Raw genomic sequence first — 12,374 nt, 5'->3', positions numbered from 1 at the left:
CAGGAATTTTAAAGGAAACTCTTCAGAAAGATTTGAGACATTTCTAAGATCTCTAACACAACATGAAGAAAATTCTCAGAAACTCTTGAAAAATTTATTGTTAACTCACCAGAAACTCTTGAAAAATTCTTATTTCCAATCATAATATATAATTGTTTTAATAATTTTCTACAAATCTAAGATTCAAACACCGCCCCAAAAGGATATTTTAACAAATTGAAACAGAATAGGCAGACAGCTTACTTACAAAATAATTAACAGATATAAAACAGCCAGTAAGTGTTTATTGGAAATGGGAGGGGGGAGGACTCTTTTAAAACAAAGAAATTTGAAAAGTTGATGACCAGCAGTGATGATGAGAAACATTGGAAAAAGTAAGAGATCAGATGAATGTGAAAGGGAAACAATCTAGGAGGTTTTATATCACCATGCATGCAAGGCACACAAATCAAGCACATCAAAAGCAATTATGAAACCAATAAAAAAAGGTGGGGAAAAATTATCCAATCATAGAACAGTGAACCTGCACATCACCTGCACAGTGGAAAATGGTGTAAGCTACTTTGTTGGATGTGTGGGTCTTTTTTTGAATGGAACTTTTTATTGAAAGAGCAACCCAAAACATCAAAATTTTAAGAAAACAAGAATACATACCAGAAAATATTAGTTGGATCAATATCCATATCCTCGCTGCTGCTGGTTTCCATAGTACTGATCTTCATTGCTTTCGTTGTTATTGTTAGAACCATAAGTATTATCCTTATTAGCTTTTTCTGACTGTTCCTTTTCCCTGTTCCACTGCCCGATTTTGGCATGTCTCTCCTCGGACACGTGGACACAAATGAATCATATTACAAGTTTGAATAAAATAACTTGTAATCCAATGATAAAACAAAAATAATGTAAATTTATACATATTCTCCTTCTTTAGACTGTTAAAATTATTATCTTTGGTTGAAATATTCATATATATGATATATAATTATCCTTATTTATGACATAATAAATATATAAAATTATATATTTTGTACGTGCCACCCACGTATTGTGTCCTACATTTTTTGAAAATTTACGTGTTATCGTGTCCGTGTCGTGTCTACACTTCTTAGAAATATGAGAATGAAAGCACTCACCGGATTCTTCAAGAAAGAGCCCAATCAGACATGAGAATGGAAGCAGAGTTTCTGCATGAGCAAACCGCAGTCTTGCCTTTTCATAACAGCCAGGAGCATGTTCTTCTACAGTAACAGAAGGTATAAATTATGAGCCAAACAGAAGATACCTTTATTTTTTTCCCTCAGCATTAGCCATGAAGACTTCAATTATAAGTTTATAACGCAATTAATTTTAGATAAGTTTTGAAATAAATGTCACAACGTGGGAATTAACTCCTAGTTTTGAAATACATGTCATAGCATTAATAGCAAATAACCATAAACACAGTGAAAAATAATATGACAATAATAAGATTCAAAGAATTAATAAACTTATGAGATATTTAATATGAATTGTTATAGTTTATATAACCTTCTTTAGCCATAATAGCTTGTTCCATGGACTGAACAACATCCTCAAGCAATGGCACTCCCATCTGGTAGTTTAATGCATTACCATAACCCTTTAATATGAACAGCTCCAAATCATCTGTCCACTCCAGCAAGACAACCTAAAAATGTTTAGCTGCAATCCCAGATAATTAGGACAAGAAACAAAAGTTGACACTTAATTTGTTCGTTCTTGAAGGAATATACATCATCAGTAGAGTGGCATGCAATGCAGGATCATACCTGCAATCCTGGCTCTTGACAAGCCTCTGCAAATTTAGCTGTTGAAAGAGCTGCATTTCTTTTAATATCAGCTTTCTTGCGCTCTAGTTCAGCCAGTTGCTGTTGAGTCCTTTGGACCTGATTTTTCTGATATGGTCTTCAAATATGAAATACAATTGATCAATAATATAAGCCACACTAACATCAAGCAAATATTATTATTTAGCATTAACCAAGTAGGAATATTATTATTCTTGACCTGCTCTAATTTTCCAAAGAAAACAGTAAGTAAATTTCCAGATCTGAAATCCCAGATAATTAGGACAAGAAATAGAAATTAGAGTTAACCATCAAAGCTTGATCAATATAAACCATCTTCACAACAGGACTGCTAGTTAGTTAACTATACCTACATACAAGACAGAATACAACATAACACTGATCCGAACCAAGACGATGATGCACTTCTTGTTATCGATCACCAAACGAAAGGTTTGGAGATATATAAGCAATTAATGGATGAATCAAGTGATCACCAACAAGCATAGGCTGTTACACCCACACAATGTGGGTGGTTTGCTGAATGGTATAGTCGACTTGCCTCATTGAGTGAGGATTCATGAGATGGTCTTCAGTTTTGTCTTCTTCTGTTTTACGAAGAAAGATGACAGCAGACTCTTGCTGCGGACAGGTACGCGAATAATCTGAAGCCGGTTTGGGTTGTCAAATGACTTGAAAGCTGTCAAAGGTTTTGAGACCTCCTGCAAAGTACAATCACTCTCATAAGAACTTTTTGGCATTTCTCTCAACCACAGGGCAAGATATTTTACAACATTAGCAAGCATAAGGTATGGAGCTTCTCTCCTACCACCCATGAGTGGTCCAGCAAAAACATCTCCATACCAAAAGATTTTTAAGTCATCAGATCATCTAATCAAATTCATATTTGAATACATACAGTAAAACCAAGTCTTGTATCCCATTCAATGGAAGAAACTACGCATGAATTATTTTTTTCCGTTGGCACAGTTAATGAGTTGTGTCTAATTGTTGTTTCTATAAAAATTTTCTTTTTAATTTTGTTGATATCTATCAACCACATAATATGTTAGAAGCACAACTCTGCTCAAGTCAACTTACTTCGATTGTTCACATAATCTCCAATTACTAAAATTACATTTAATATATTCAGTTTTATTCCTACTTATTTTAAACTCTTTTGGACTTGATTGCTCTCCAAGTTTGTAATTTGGTTTTTTAGTTTCATCTACTAACTACTAAGGACAATATCATCTGCATAGACAATGGGACATAAATTCTACTGCAGAGTCAGAATATTAAACAAATCATGATTCACGCCATCCCGGTTGACCCAAAATCTGCACCTTTTTCCATGACTAAAATAAGAAATAATTCTAAGTATTAAAAACTGATGGGGTTTCCAATCCCATTTCAGAAACAAAAACAAGAGAAGTAAAAGGTAAAAATAATAAACAGACATCTCATACCTCTGCACAACCAAATAAAATTATTTCTAGTTATTCTTTGCAAAATACACACATCAAGATTCATCGCTAATGTTCATAACTATGTTCCAAAGACAAACATCCAAAACTAGAACTCAAGTCTCCATGGCTTTAACCATTGTGGTTACCACAAAATGCAGAAAACAATCACCCTATCATCTATCTCTAATCAATTATGAGGGCAACTGAAAAGTACAAGGTCTGGGCAGATTTGATTATGTGATTGTAGATTAACAACTATCATAAACTTTTGTGCTCTCTTGCAAATATTAGCAAAAGTTTCATAAGAAATGGGAATGAAAAGACAAAGCTCTCAACTTTTGGCATTATGTACTGAATTCTTGATAGAAGGACTACTTGAAACTCTCGGCAACTTCACACTTGCCATCAATGGACTCAATCTGTATGGCAATTCACCATTGTTCAAACCCAATTGGCTCGTTCTTCCATTGAAACTCCGACTTCTGAAGCAAGAAAACTTCGCTGCCCTCTCGGCGAACCCAGGATCGGCAAAAAGTGATGGCAGATTGTGCCAAAACACTTCATAATAAGTTATCATCAAGAGAAAGAAACATTACCAAGGTCAACATGTTTAAAAGGGCTCCCACTTGCAAAAACGATATGTTCTCTAGCATGCTTGAAAACATCAACAGCAGTGCATTCAGTTGCACCAAAGTATATGCAAATACTATGTTCAATAGAGAAATTGGGAGCTCTATAAGTAAAATATGGTTAATTTAGAGGTCTTGTAAAGACAAACCATTCAATGTTGGATTTGACATAGCAAAAATGGCAGGTTTAGTAGAATCCAACTCTCGCATGGCCTTGAGCACCTGATTTACATGCAAGCAATATAAGTAAGGAATATGAAAATGTAAGAAGACACACATCTAACGAGCTCAAAAATTGACTCTCAAGTATCCATTACACAGAGAAAAGGGGACAACACTCACCTTTATTGTGCTTAGTTAGGGTCTTACAGTTAAACAAAAATACACAGCCAAAGTTGAGTATAAGAGGATGAGGAAATTAAGCATGTGAGGGTTAGTAGGAAAGGGCATAATGGCCATGGATTTGACTGAGGTCATTGCTCTTCAGAAATCTTTCTAGAAAAGGATTCATTAAGTCAAACTAACAAGTAAAATTGGTGCATTGTTGTGTTGAGCTAAGTGGAGTGAACTATGATAGTGATGATAACAAATGACATTTAGTTATCTTGATGAGGTATGCTTTTATATCCTAATAATAAATAGATGAATCGGAGTATGTAGTAGAAGTTGGGTAAGTAAAATGATAACTTTGATAGGATAAACAAAAACCATCTCTAAAAGTATTGCCAACATTTAGCAAGTGAGAACAAAAAGTCGCATAGCAAAATGTATTCCAAAAATACAAAAATCATTGCTCTGTGGAACATAATATCACAGAAAGCCAAGACTCATATCTCCAACTATATAGTTGAGGCCTAGTTTAAATTTCAAATTTCAAATTTTGTAACTTCTTCAGTTTTTTTTCCCCACATATATTTTTTATTTTCATATCACCCATCAGGTGTGCACACATTCTAGTACACACACACACACACACACACATATATATATATATATATGTATAGAGCTCAATATAGTGGATTAACCACAAGTATTCTGTACAAGATTGAACTTAAAGTCGAATCATATAAGTGAAATCAATTCGGAGGTTGAAGAAGAAGAGAACGAAGTGGGACAATGTTACCTAGGGCAAAGATGAGTGGTTGGAGGAGGAGCAATTGACAAGCGAAGAAGAAATAGAGTCCAAAGCTGCAGCTCAGCTCCAGGTTAGCTCAACTCAGCTCATGGGTGTTCATAATGTACCAATCACAAGTTGTATAAAATTGTCAAAGCTATTCAACAACACAAAAGAGAGAAGAAAAAGGGTCAGCTCAGCTCATCAAGATAAGTGGACCACCTCAGAAGGATATTATTACTATATTGAAGTCTGATACACAAGAAAATAATTAAAATGGTCAAAGTATCAAAGGTGATGAAATTTAATAACAACATAAAAAATAAAATAAAAAATCAACAACCAAATCAACATTGTACCCATGTTGAGCAGATTGTTAGAGATGGCTGGTGTTTTTTAGCAGAAATTATATTGAAATCACAAGGGAAGAAATTACACGGAAGTCAGACACAACTGAAAGTACAATAGGCATCCATGAAGTAACTAGTTAGTCTCTATCAATTCATCCTAATCGAGTTCACTAATTCTACACAGCAGACAAACTCAAAACAGAGAAGAGAAATCTAAAAAGAACACACGGATCTATTATATATATACAAATTGAAACATTGGTTTGATAGATTACAAAGATTAACAAACAAAATGAATGAGAAAGTCAATTATCAGAACACAAATTGAAACATTGATTTAATGCAGACTTAATACCTGTGAAATACAAGCAAAAAACACAATTAAACACTTGTTTTAACAAGATTTTAGCTTGAGAGAGAGAGAGAGAGAGAGAGATCAATACATCGCAGTGAAGCTTCGAAATCGAGAGAGAGAAATTCAAAATCGAAATCGCTCTGAGATGAATCTCAAAATCGAAATCACTCTGAGACCGATCTGAGAAATCAAACACAGCCTCTCCTGAGATCACTTCCTCTGCGATCGAAACCAACCCCTCTTCTCTCTTTGCAATCTCCCAGAGCTTCAGATCAATATCGCAGAGTACAAAGGATGAATCGAGAGAGAGAGAGCAAGACAGCGGAGCTTCAGAGCTTCAAATCGAATCGCTCTGATGTGAGCTTCAAATCGAAATTCTGGTTTCCAACCAAGTCAAATTTTGAATCTGTATGAATCTCAAAGAAAATGGCTCTGAATCGAAATTGTTGTCAAGGGTTTAGAAGCAATTGGGGGTGAGCAAGAGAGAGGCGTGGGGATTGTGAAGGCGTGAGATTCAAAATAAGGGTTTCCAAAGCTTTAACAAGTATTCTCACATTCAAAATAGCGCGTGAGGGCCAACGTATTTGGAGGCGTTTCCGATTTCAAAACGGTGTCGTTTTATTAACGAAATATGCGACGTTTTTATAAAACGTCGTTAAATATTTATAAAAGTGGCGTTTAAAAAAACGCCGTTAAAAAAACGCCGTCTAAACCTATTTTTCCTGTAGTGAAATGACATACTTGAATCCATTGATGAACGGTTAAACGGAAGCGTGATTATCAATGAACTTTTTGTTATTGATTTATTGCCTTCTAATCCTTTCCCCTTTGGTGCCTTATGTTTCTCCTTGAGAGGATTTAGAAAAAAAATGGCAGTGTTCTTATTTTTTACTTGGTAAGGAATAGGGACCATAACCTTTTAAAGGTTGTAATTGGTTTTCAAAACTGAAAGGTTGTGGAAGTTCAAAATGAATGAAAACCAACTTTAACCATTATTGGTTTTAATTTCTATTTATTGGTTTTCAAAACTGAAAGGTTGTGGAAGTTCAAAAGGAATGAAAACCAACTTTAACCAATATGTTTTAATTTCTATTTCTGTCCCTCATAGAAATAGAAATTATACAACTAGTATCTACACATTATGTGCATAACACATATACCCTTAAGCATATTAACTAAATTGAATCACTTAAATTGTAGGCTTCTTATAAATGATAACACCACATTTAATTATGTGGTCTCATTGAGACATTATCTAACAATCTCCCACTGGACCACATATGTATCCTGAAAAATGTGCTTAACTTTAGTGAGCTCAGAAATTTGTTATCATAACTTGAGGGTATCCAAACAATCTTGTCCATTAACTATATTAATATAGGATCAAAGCGGTCTTCGTTACATCAATCGTAACTCGACCCACCAATGGTCACGTATACTAATACAGCTAAATGACATAGATCAATCATGGATGCGTAGCATGGAAATTACATGTGATGTGATCTATACATGCCTATTTCCGACTGGTCCTACTTAACTTTATTGAGATCAATACTTCACAATACGTAACAGAGCGTAATAAACTGAATATTTCATTTTTGCAGAAATTAATCTAATTACATAGATAAAACTCAAGGCTGACATAAAGCAGTAATATAAATACAAACTCCCACTAAACCAGAATGTTCTCAAATAGAACAACACCCATTTGAGCAGTGTGCTCATGAAAGACCTTGGGTGGTAGTCCCTTCGTAAGTGGATCCGCTATCATGGAGTTTGTCCCAATGTGCTCTATGGAAATCTGTCCACTCTGCATTCTTTCTTTTACAACTAGGAACTTGATATCAATATGCTTTGATTTTGTCGAGCTCCTGTTGTTATTGGAATATAAAAATGCAGACTTATTGTCACAATATAACTTAAGTGGTCTTGCAGTGCCTTCCAAAATATGCAACCTAGTGACAAAATTCCGCAGCCATATCCCTTGGTTTGATGCCTCATAACATGCTACAAATTCTGCGGCCATGGTAGATGAAGCTATGAGCGTCTGCTTTGCAGACCTCCAAGAAATTGCTCCGCCAGCTAACAGATAAATATAGCCTGATGTGGATTTCCTACTGTCTTGGCATCCAGCAAAATCGGAGTCGGAATATCCAATGACCTCTAACTTATCCGATCTCCTATATGTGAGCATATATTCCTTTGTTCTCTGTAAATATCGCATAACACGCTTGACTGCTTTCCAATGATCCATGCCAGGATTACTTAAATATCTGCCTAACATGCCAACTATAAACGCAATATCCGGACGCGTACATACTTGAGCATACATTAGACTCCCTACAGCCGAGGCATAAGGAATCTTCTGCATTTCTTGAATTTCAAGACTGTTCTTCGGGCATTGGCTGAGACTAAACTTGTCTCCCTTAGCAACCGGGGTTTCACCTGATTTACAATTTTGCATGCCAAATCTATTTAGTACTTTTTCGATATAGCTCCTTTGTGATAATCCCAGAATATCCCGAGAACGATCTCGGAGTATTTCGATTCCTAATACAAATGAAGCATCACCAAGATCTTTCATTTCAAAATTCTTAGATAGAAATCTCTTGGTGTCATGCAATAAGTTTATATCGTTTGTGGCAAGCAATATGTCGTCAACATATAAAACCAAAAATATGTGTTTACTCCCACTAAACTTGTGATACATACATTCATCAACAACATTAGTTTCAAAACCATACAAAGTGAGAATTTGATGAAATTTGAAGTACCACTGACGAGAAGCTTGTTTGAGTCCATAGATAGATTTAGTCAATTTGCAAACCATATTCTTTGGGTCTCCTGACACAAAGTTTTCTGGCTGCACCATATAAATTGTTTCTTTAATGTCACCATTAAGAAAAGCTGTTTTGACATCCATCTGATGCAACTCAAGATCAAAATGTGCAACAAGCGCCATAATTGTCCTAAAAAAATCTTTCGAAGAAACTAGAGAGAAAGTTTCTTTAAAGTCAATTCCTTCTTTTTGAGTAAAGTCTTTGGCTACAAGACGTGCCTTATACCTCTCCACATTACCATTTGAATCCCTTTTGGTTTTAAATATCCATTTACAACCTACGGGCTTCGTACCTACTGGTAATGAGACAAGTTCCCAAACTTTATTGTCTTGCATAGACTTATATTCTTCATTCATGGCTTCTATCCACTTATGAGAGTTGGAACTTTCCATGGCTTGACGAAAGTTGATTGGATCATCTTTCGACATTCCATTTTCTACCTCATGTTCCTGGAGATATACAATATAATCATCTGAAAATGCAAATCTCCTTTCTCTGGTGGATCGCCTTAATGGCACAGATTCTTGAGGTTGAGGTTGTAGAGTTTGTTCCTCATGAACAATTACCTCATCTTGAATGGGGGTTTGAACTATATTATCTTGAACAACATTGTCTGGTTGAGGATCCGAAATTACTTCTCGAGCAATGACAGGTATAGGAACCTGTGATTGGTCAAAAGTAGTAGTAGGAAGTGGGATTACTCCTGCTTCCTCCTCAAAGACAATGTCTCTAACTGGATTTATCCCCCCAAACTCAACATCCTCAAAAAATGTTGCAATTCTCGTCTCAAATATTGACCTATTTGTGGGATCATAAAACTTGTAACCCCGTGATCGTTCGGCATAGCCAATAAAGTAGCTGCTAATGGTTTTAGAGTCCAATTTTCGTTTATGAGGTTTATAAGGCCTCGCCTCAGCAGAACACCCCCACACATGCAAATGTTTTAGACTAGGCTTTCGCCCAACCCAAAGCTCATAAGGTGTTTTTACAACTGCTTTAGTTGGCACCCGATTTAAGATATAAGTTGCTGTCTTCAGAGCCTCACCCCAGAGGGACTCTGGTAAAGTAGAATGACTGATCATACTTCTTACCATATCCTTAAGAGTCCAGTTTCGTCTCTCAGATACACCATTCATGCTAGGTGATCCTGGCATGGTGTATTGTTGGACGATTCCACATTCCTCCAGGTATTTTGCAAACGGTCCTGGACGTTGTTCACCTGATCCATCATATCTGCCATAGTATTCACCACCACGGTCAGACCTGACACTTTTAATCCGTTTGTTGAGTTGTAACTCAACTTCGGCCTTAAATTTTTTGAATACATCCAAAGACTGTGATTTCTCATGGATAAGAAATAAATACCCATATCTGGAATAGTCGTCTATGAATGTGATAAAATATTGTTGACCATTCCAAGACGCCATAGGGAATGGGCCACAAATGTCCGTATGAATTAATTCTAAGACATCTGTAGTCCTATGGGCACCATATTTCTTTATTTTAGTCTGTTTTCCCTTGATACACTTAACACAGACATCAAAATCTGAAAAATCAAGAGAGTCCAAAATTCCATCAGACACAATGCGCTCAACTCTAGATTTAGAGATGTGACCTAGGCGTTTGTGCCATAATGAGGCTGAATTTTCCTTAGTTAATTTACGGTTTGTACCTCGTGATTCCACGTGCAAGGTTGCATTATAAGATGCAATAGTTTCGAGCAAATATAGATTATCAAACACATTAAGTAAACCAGTACCAACAACATTGGAATTAATAGACATACTAAACTTCATATTTCCAAAAGAACAATAATATCCCAATTTGTCCAATACAGAAACAGAAATTAAATTCCGTCTAAAGGACGGTACAACAAAAGTGTCTAATAAATCCAAATAATAACCAGTTTTCAGTAATAATCTAAAGTGCGCTATTGCCTGCACTTCTATTGACTTGCCATCACCCACAAAGATGTATCTTTCAGCATCAGTTGGCTTTCGGTAGTTCAGGCAACCCTGCATAGAAACACATATGTGAGTAGTAGCACCAGAATCTACCCACCAAGTGTTTCTTGGTACTGAAGCTAAATTTATTTCAGAACAGACCAAAACATGAAATGTACCTTTCTTTATACGCCAGACGACGTATTTGGCACAATCCTTCTTTCTGTGTCCGGGCTTGCCACAAAAGAAACAATCATCCTGCACTTTCTGTTTCTTTGGTTCCGGACCCTGAGGAATAGCAACTTCCTTTCCCTTATGCTTTCTTTTGCCCGTATGCTTGGAGGTGCTTGCCAGATGAGCACTTTCAGTCCTTTCTTGCTTCAATCTCTCTTCCTTTTGCACACAAAATGAAATGAGCTCATTGAGAGTCCATTTCTCCTTCTGGCAGTTATAACTGACCTTAAATTGGTTAAATTGTGCAGGAAGAGAGATGAGAACTAAATGCACGAGCAAATCATCAGATAGGTCGAGTTTTAGTGCCTTAAGTTTTGAAGCAAGATGAGACATTTCCATGATGTACTCGCGAACATTACCCTTGTCTTTATACTTTATTGAAATCAAGCTTGCTAAAAGCGTTCTTGTTTCAGCCTTATCGTTTTTAGCAAAACGCTTTTGAATTTCTGAAAGAAATTCACCGGCAACGGTAACATCCTCTGTTATTGCACCCCGAAAAACTTCTGGAATCCCACGCTTCATGATCATAAGACTTAGCCTGTTAGAACGATCCCACTTTTCAAAGTACACAGTTTCCTCAGGAGTACTTTGTGCAGTGAGAGCATTCGGTTTTGGCATCCTTAATGCCAAGTCTATGTCCATGCAGCCGAGAACAATCAATATGTTCTCTTTCCAGTCCTTAAAGTTTGTTCCATTTAACATTGGAACATTGTTCATGTTGGCAGAGATTGAAGTAGTCGACATTAAAGCTGAATAGAAAAGAAAATAAAAGGAATAAACAATTATGCTCACATTAAGTTACCAAACAGATAATCTCTAAATAAATTAATTTAATGACAACATCTCAAGATACCTAGCACAACATTAATACCAAGCCTTTGGGTAGTGATATTAACTGTAAGTGATATTCTTGTTGTAATGATCAAACATTGACAATAAGTTATGTCAAATAACAAATCTATCTTTTGATGGATTTATTATTCACATTAGGTTTTCTTGACAATTGGCACATGTTTATCACCACAAAATGTGTGTGTAATTCTGCCAAGTCTTAATCATGTCTTTGGACCGATAAATACCCGCATGAGATACACAGACATGAACTTCAAAACATTCCATATAAAACAATCTAGACAAGAGAGATCACTTTTGTGACATCTTGTTTGAATTGACTTATATTGAGAATGTTAGAAAATTAAATTTCTGTAGACGTTGTATGAAATTACATTAAATTTAAAGATTTCTAAATTTGTGACCCCGTATATGTTATATAATCTGCAGCAATTCCAATTATATATATATACATATATAAATAGAATTGACGGGTCCAAAAATAAATAGTTTTTTTTTTTATGATGTTCAAAATTAAACCGATCAAATCGCAAGATATATCTATATATATATAAATACATGATGTTCATCCATTTGAGAGAAAAAAAAAAAAACTGCCCACCGAATCATTTTACAATTCTAGAAAACAGATTGCCATTTTCACAGAACAAAATAGGAAAAAACAAAATTTACATCCATAAGAAAATTCAGAATCTGATTCCAGGAAACTAAATAGAATGAATAAAGCATATCAATTCTGATAAGACACATGATATGCATGCTCTAATACCAATTGTCAACATA

At 35.5% G+C, this 12,374-nt stretch overlaps 1 long non-coding RNA gene across 2 annotated transcripts; it reads right to left on the bottom strand.

Annotated features, from left to right (window-relative positions):
• Positions 1–1,132: 1,132 nt before the first annotated feature.
• LOC145806457 (uncharacterized) lies at positions 1,133–5,158 on the bottom strand. 2 transcript variants are annotated; one of them, XR_014349599.1, is made up of 6 exons: positions 5,027–5,158; positions 4,053–4,125; positions 2,026–2,527; positions 1,788–1,923; positions 1,528–1,680; positions 1,133–1,238 (listed from the first exon to the last, which is right to left on the bottom strand). It is a non-coding gene; the product is annotated as an uncharacterized LOC145806457 (long non-coding RNA). The 2 variants fall into 2 exon arrangements; XR_014349600.1 differs by having other exon boundaries at positions 2,176–2,527.
• Positions 5,159–12,374: the final 7,216 nt, after the last annotated feature.

The sequence above is a fragment of the Camellia sinensis genome, chromosome 13 (assembly GCF_055761805.1).
Source record: "Camellia sinensis isolate YWXY chromosome 13, ASM5576180v1, whole genome shotgun sequence".
NCBI classification, from domain to species: domain Eukaryota; kingdom Viridiplantae; phylum Streptophyta; class Magnoliopsida; order Ericales; family Theaceae; genus Camellia; species Camellia sinensis.
This window is presented reverse-complemented; position numbering and strand designations above follow the sequence as displayed.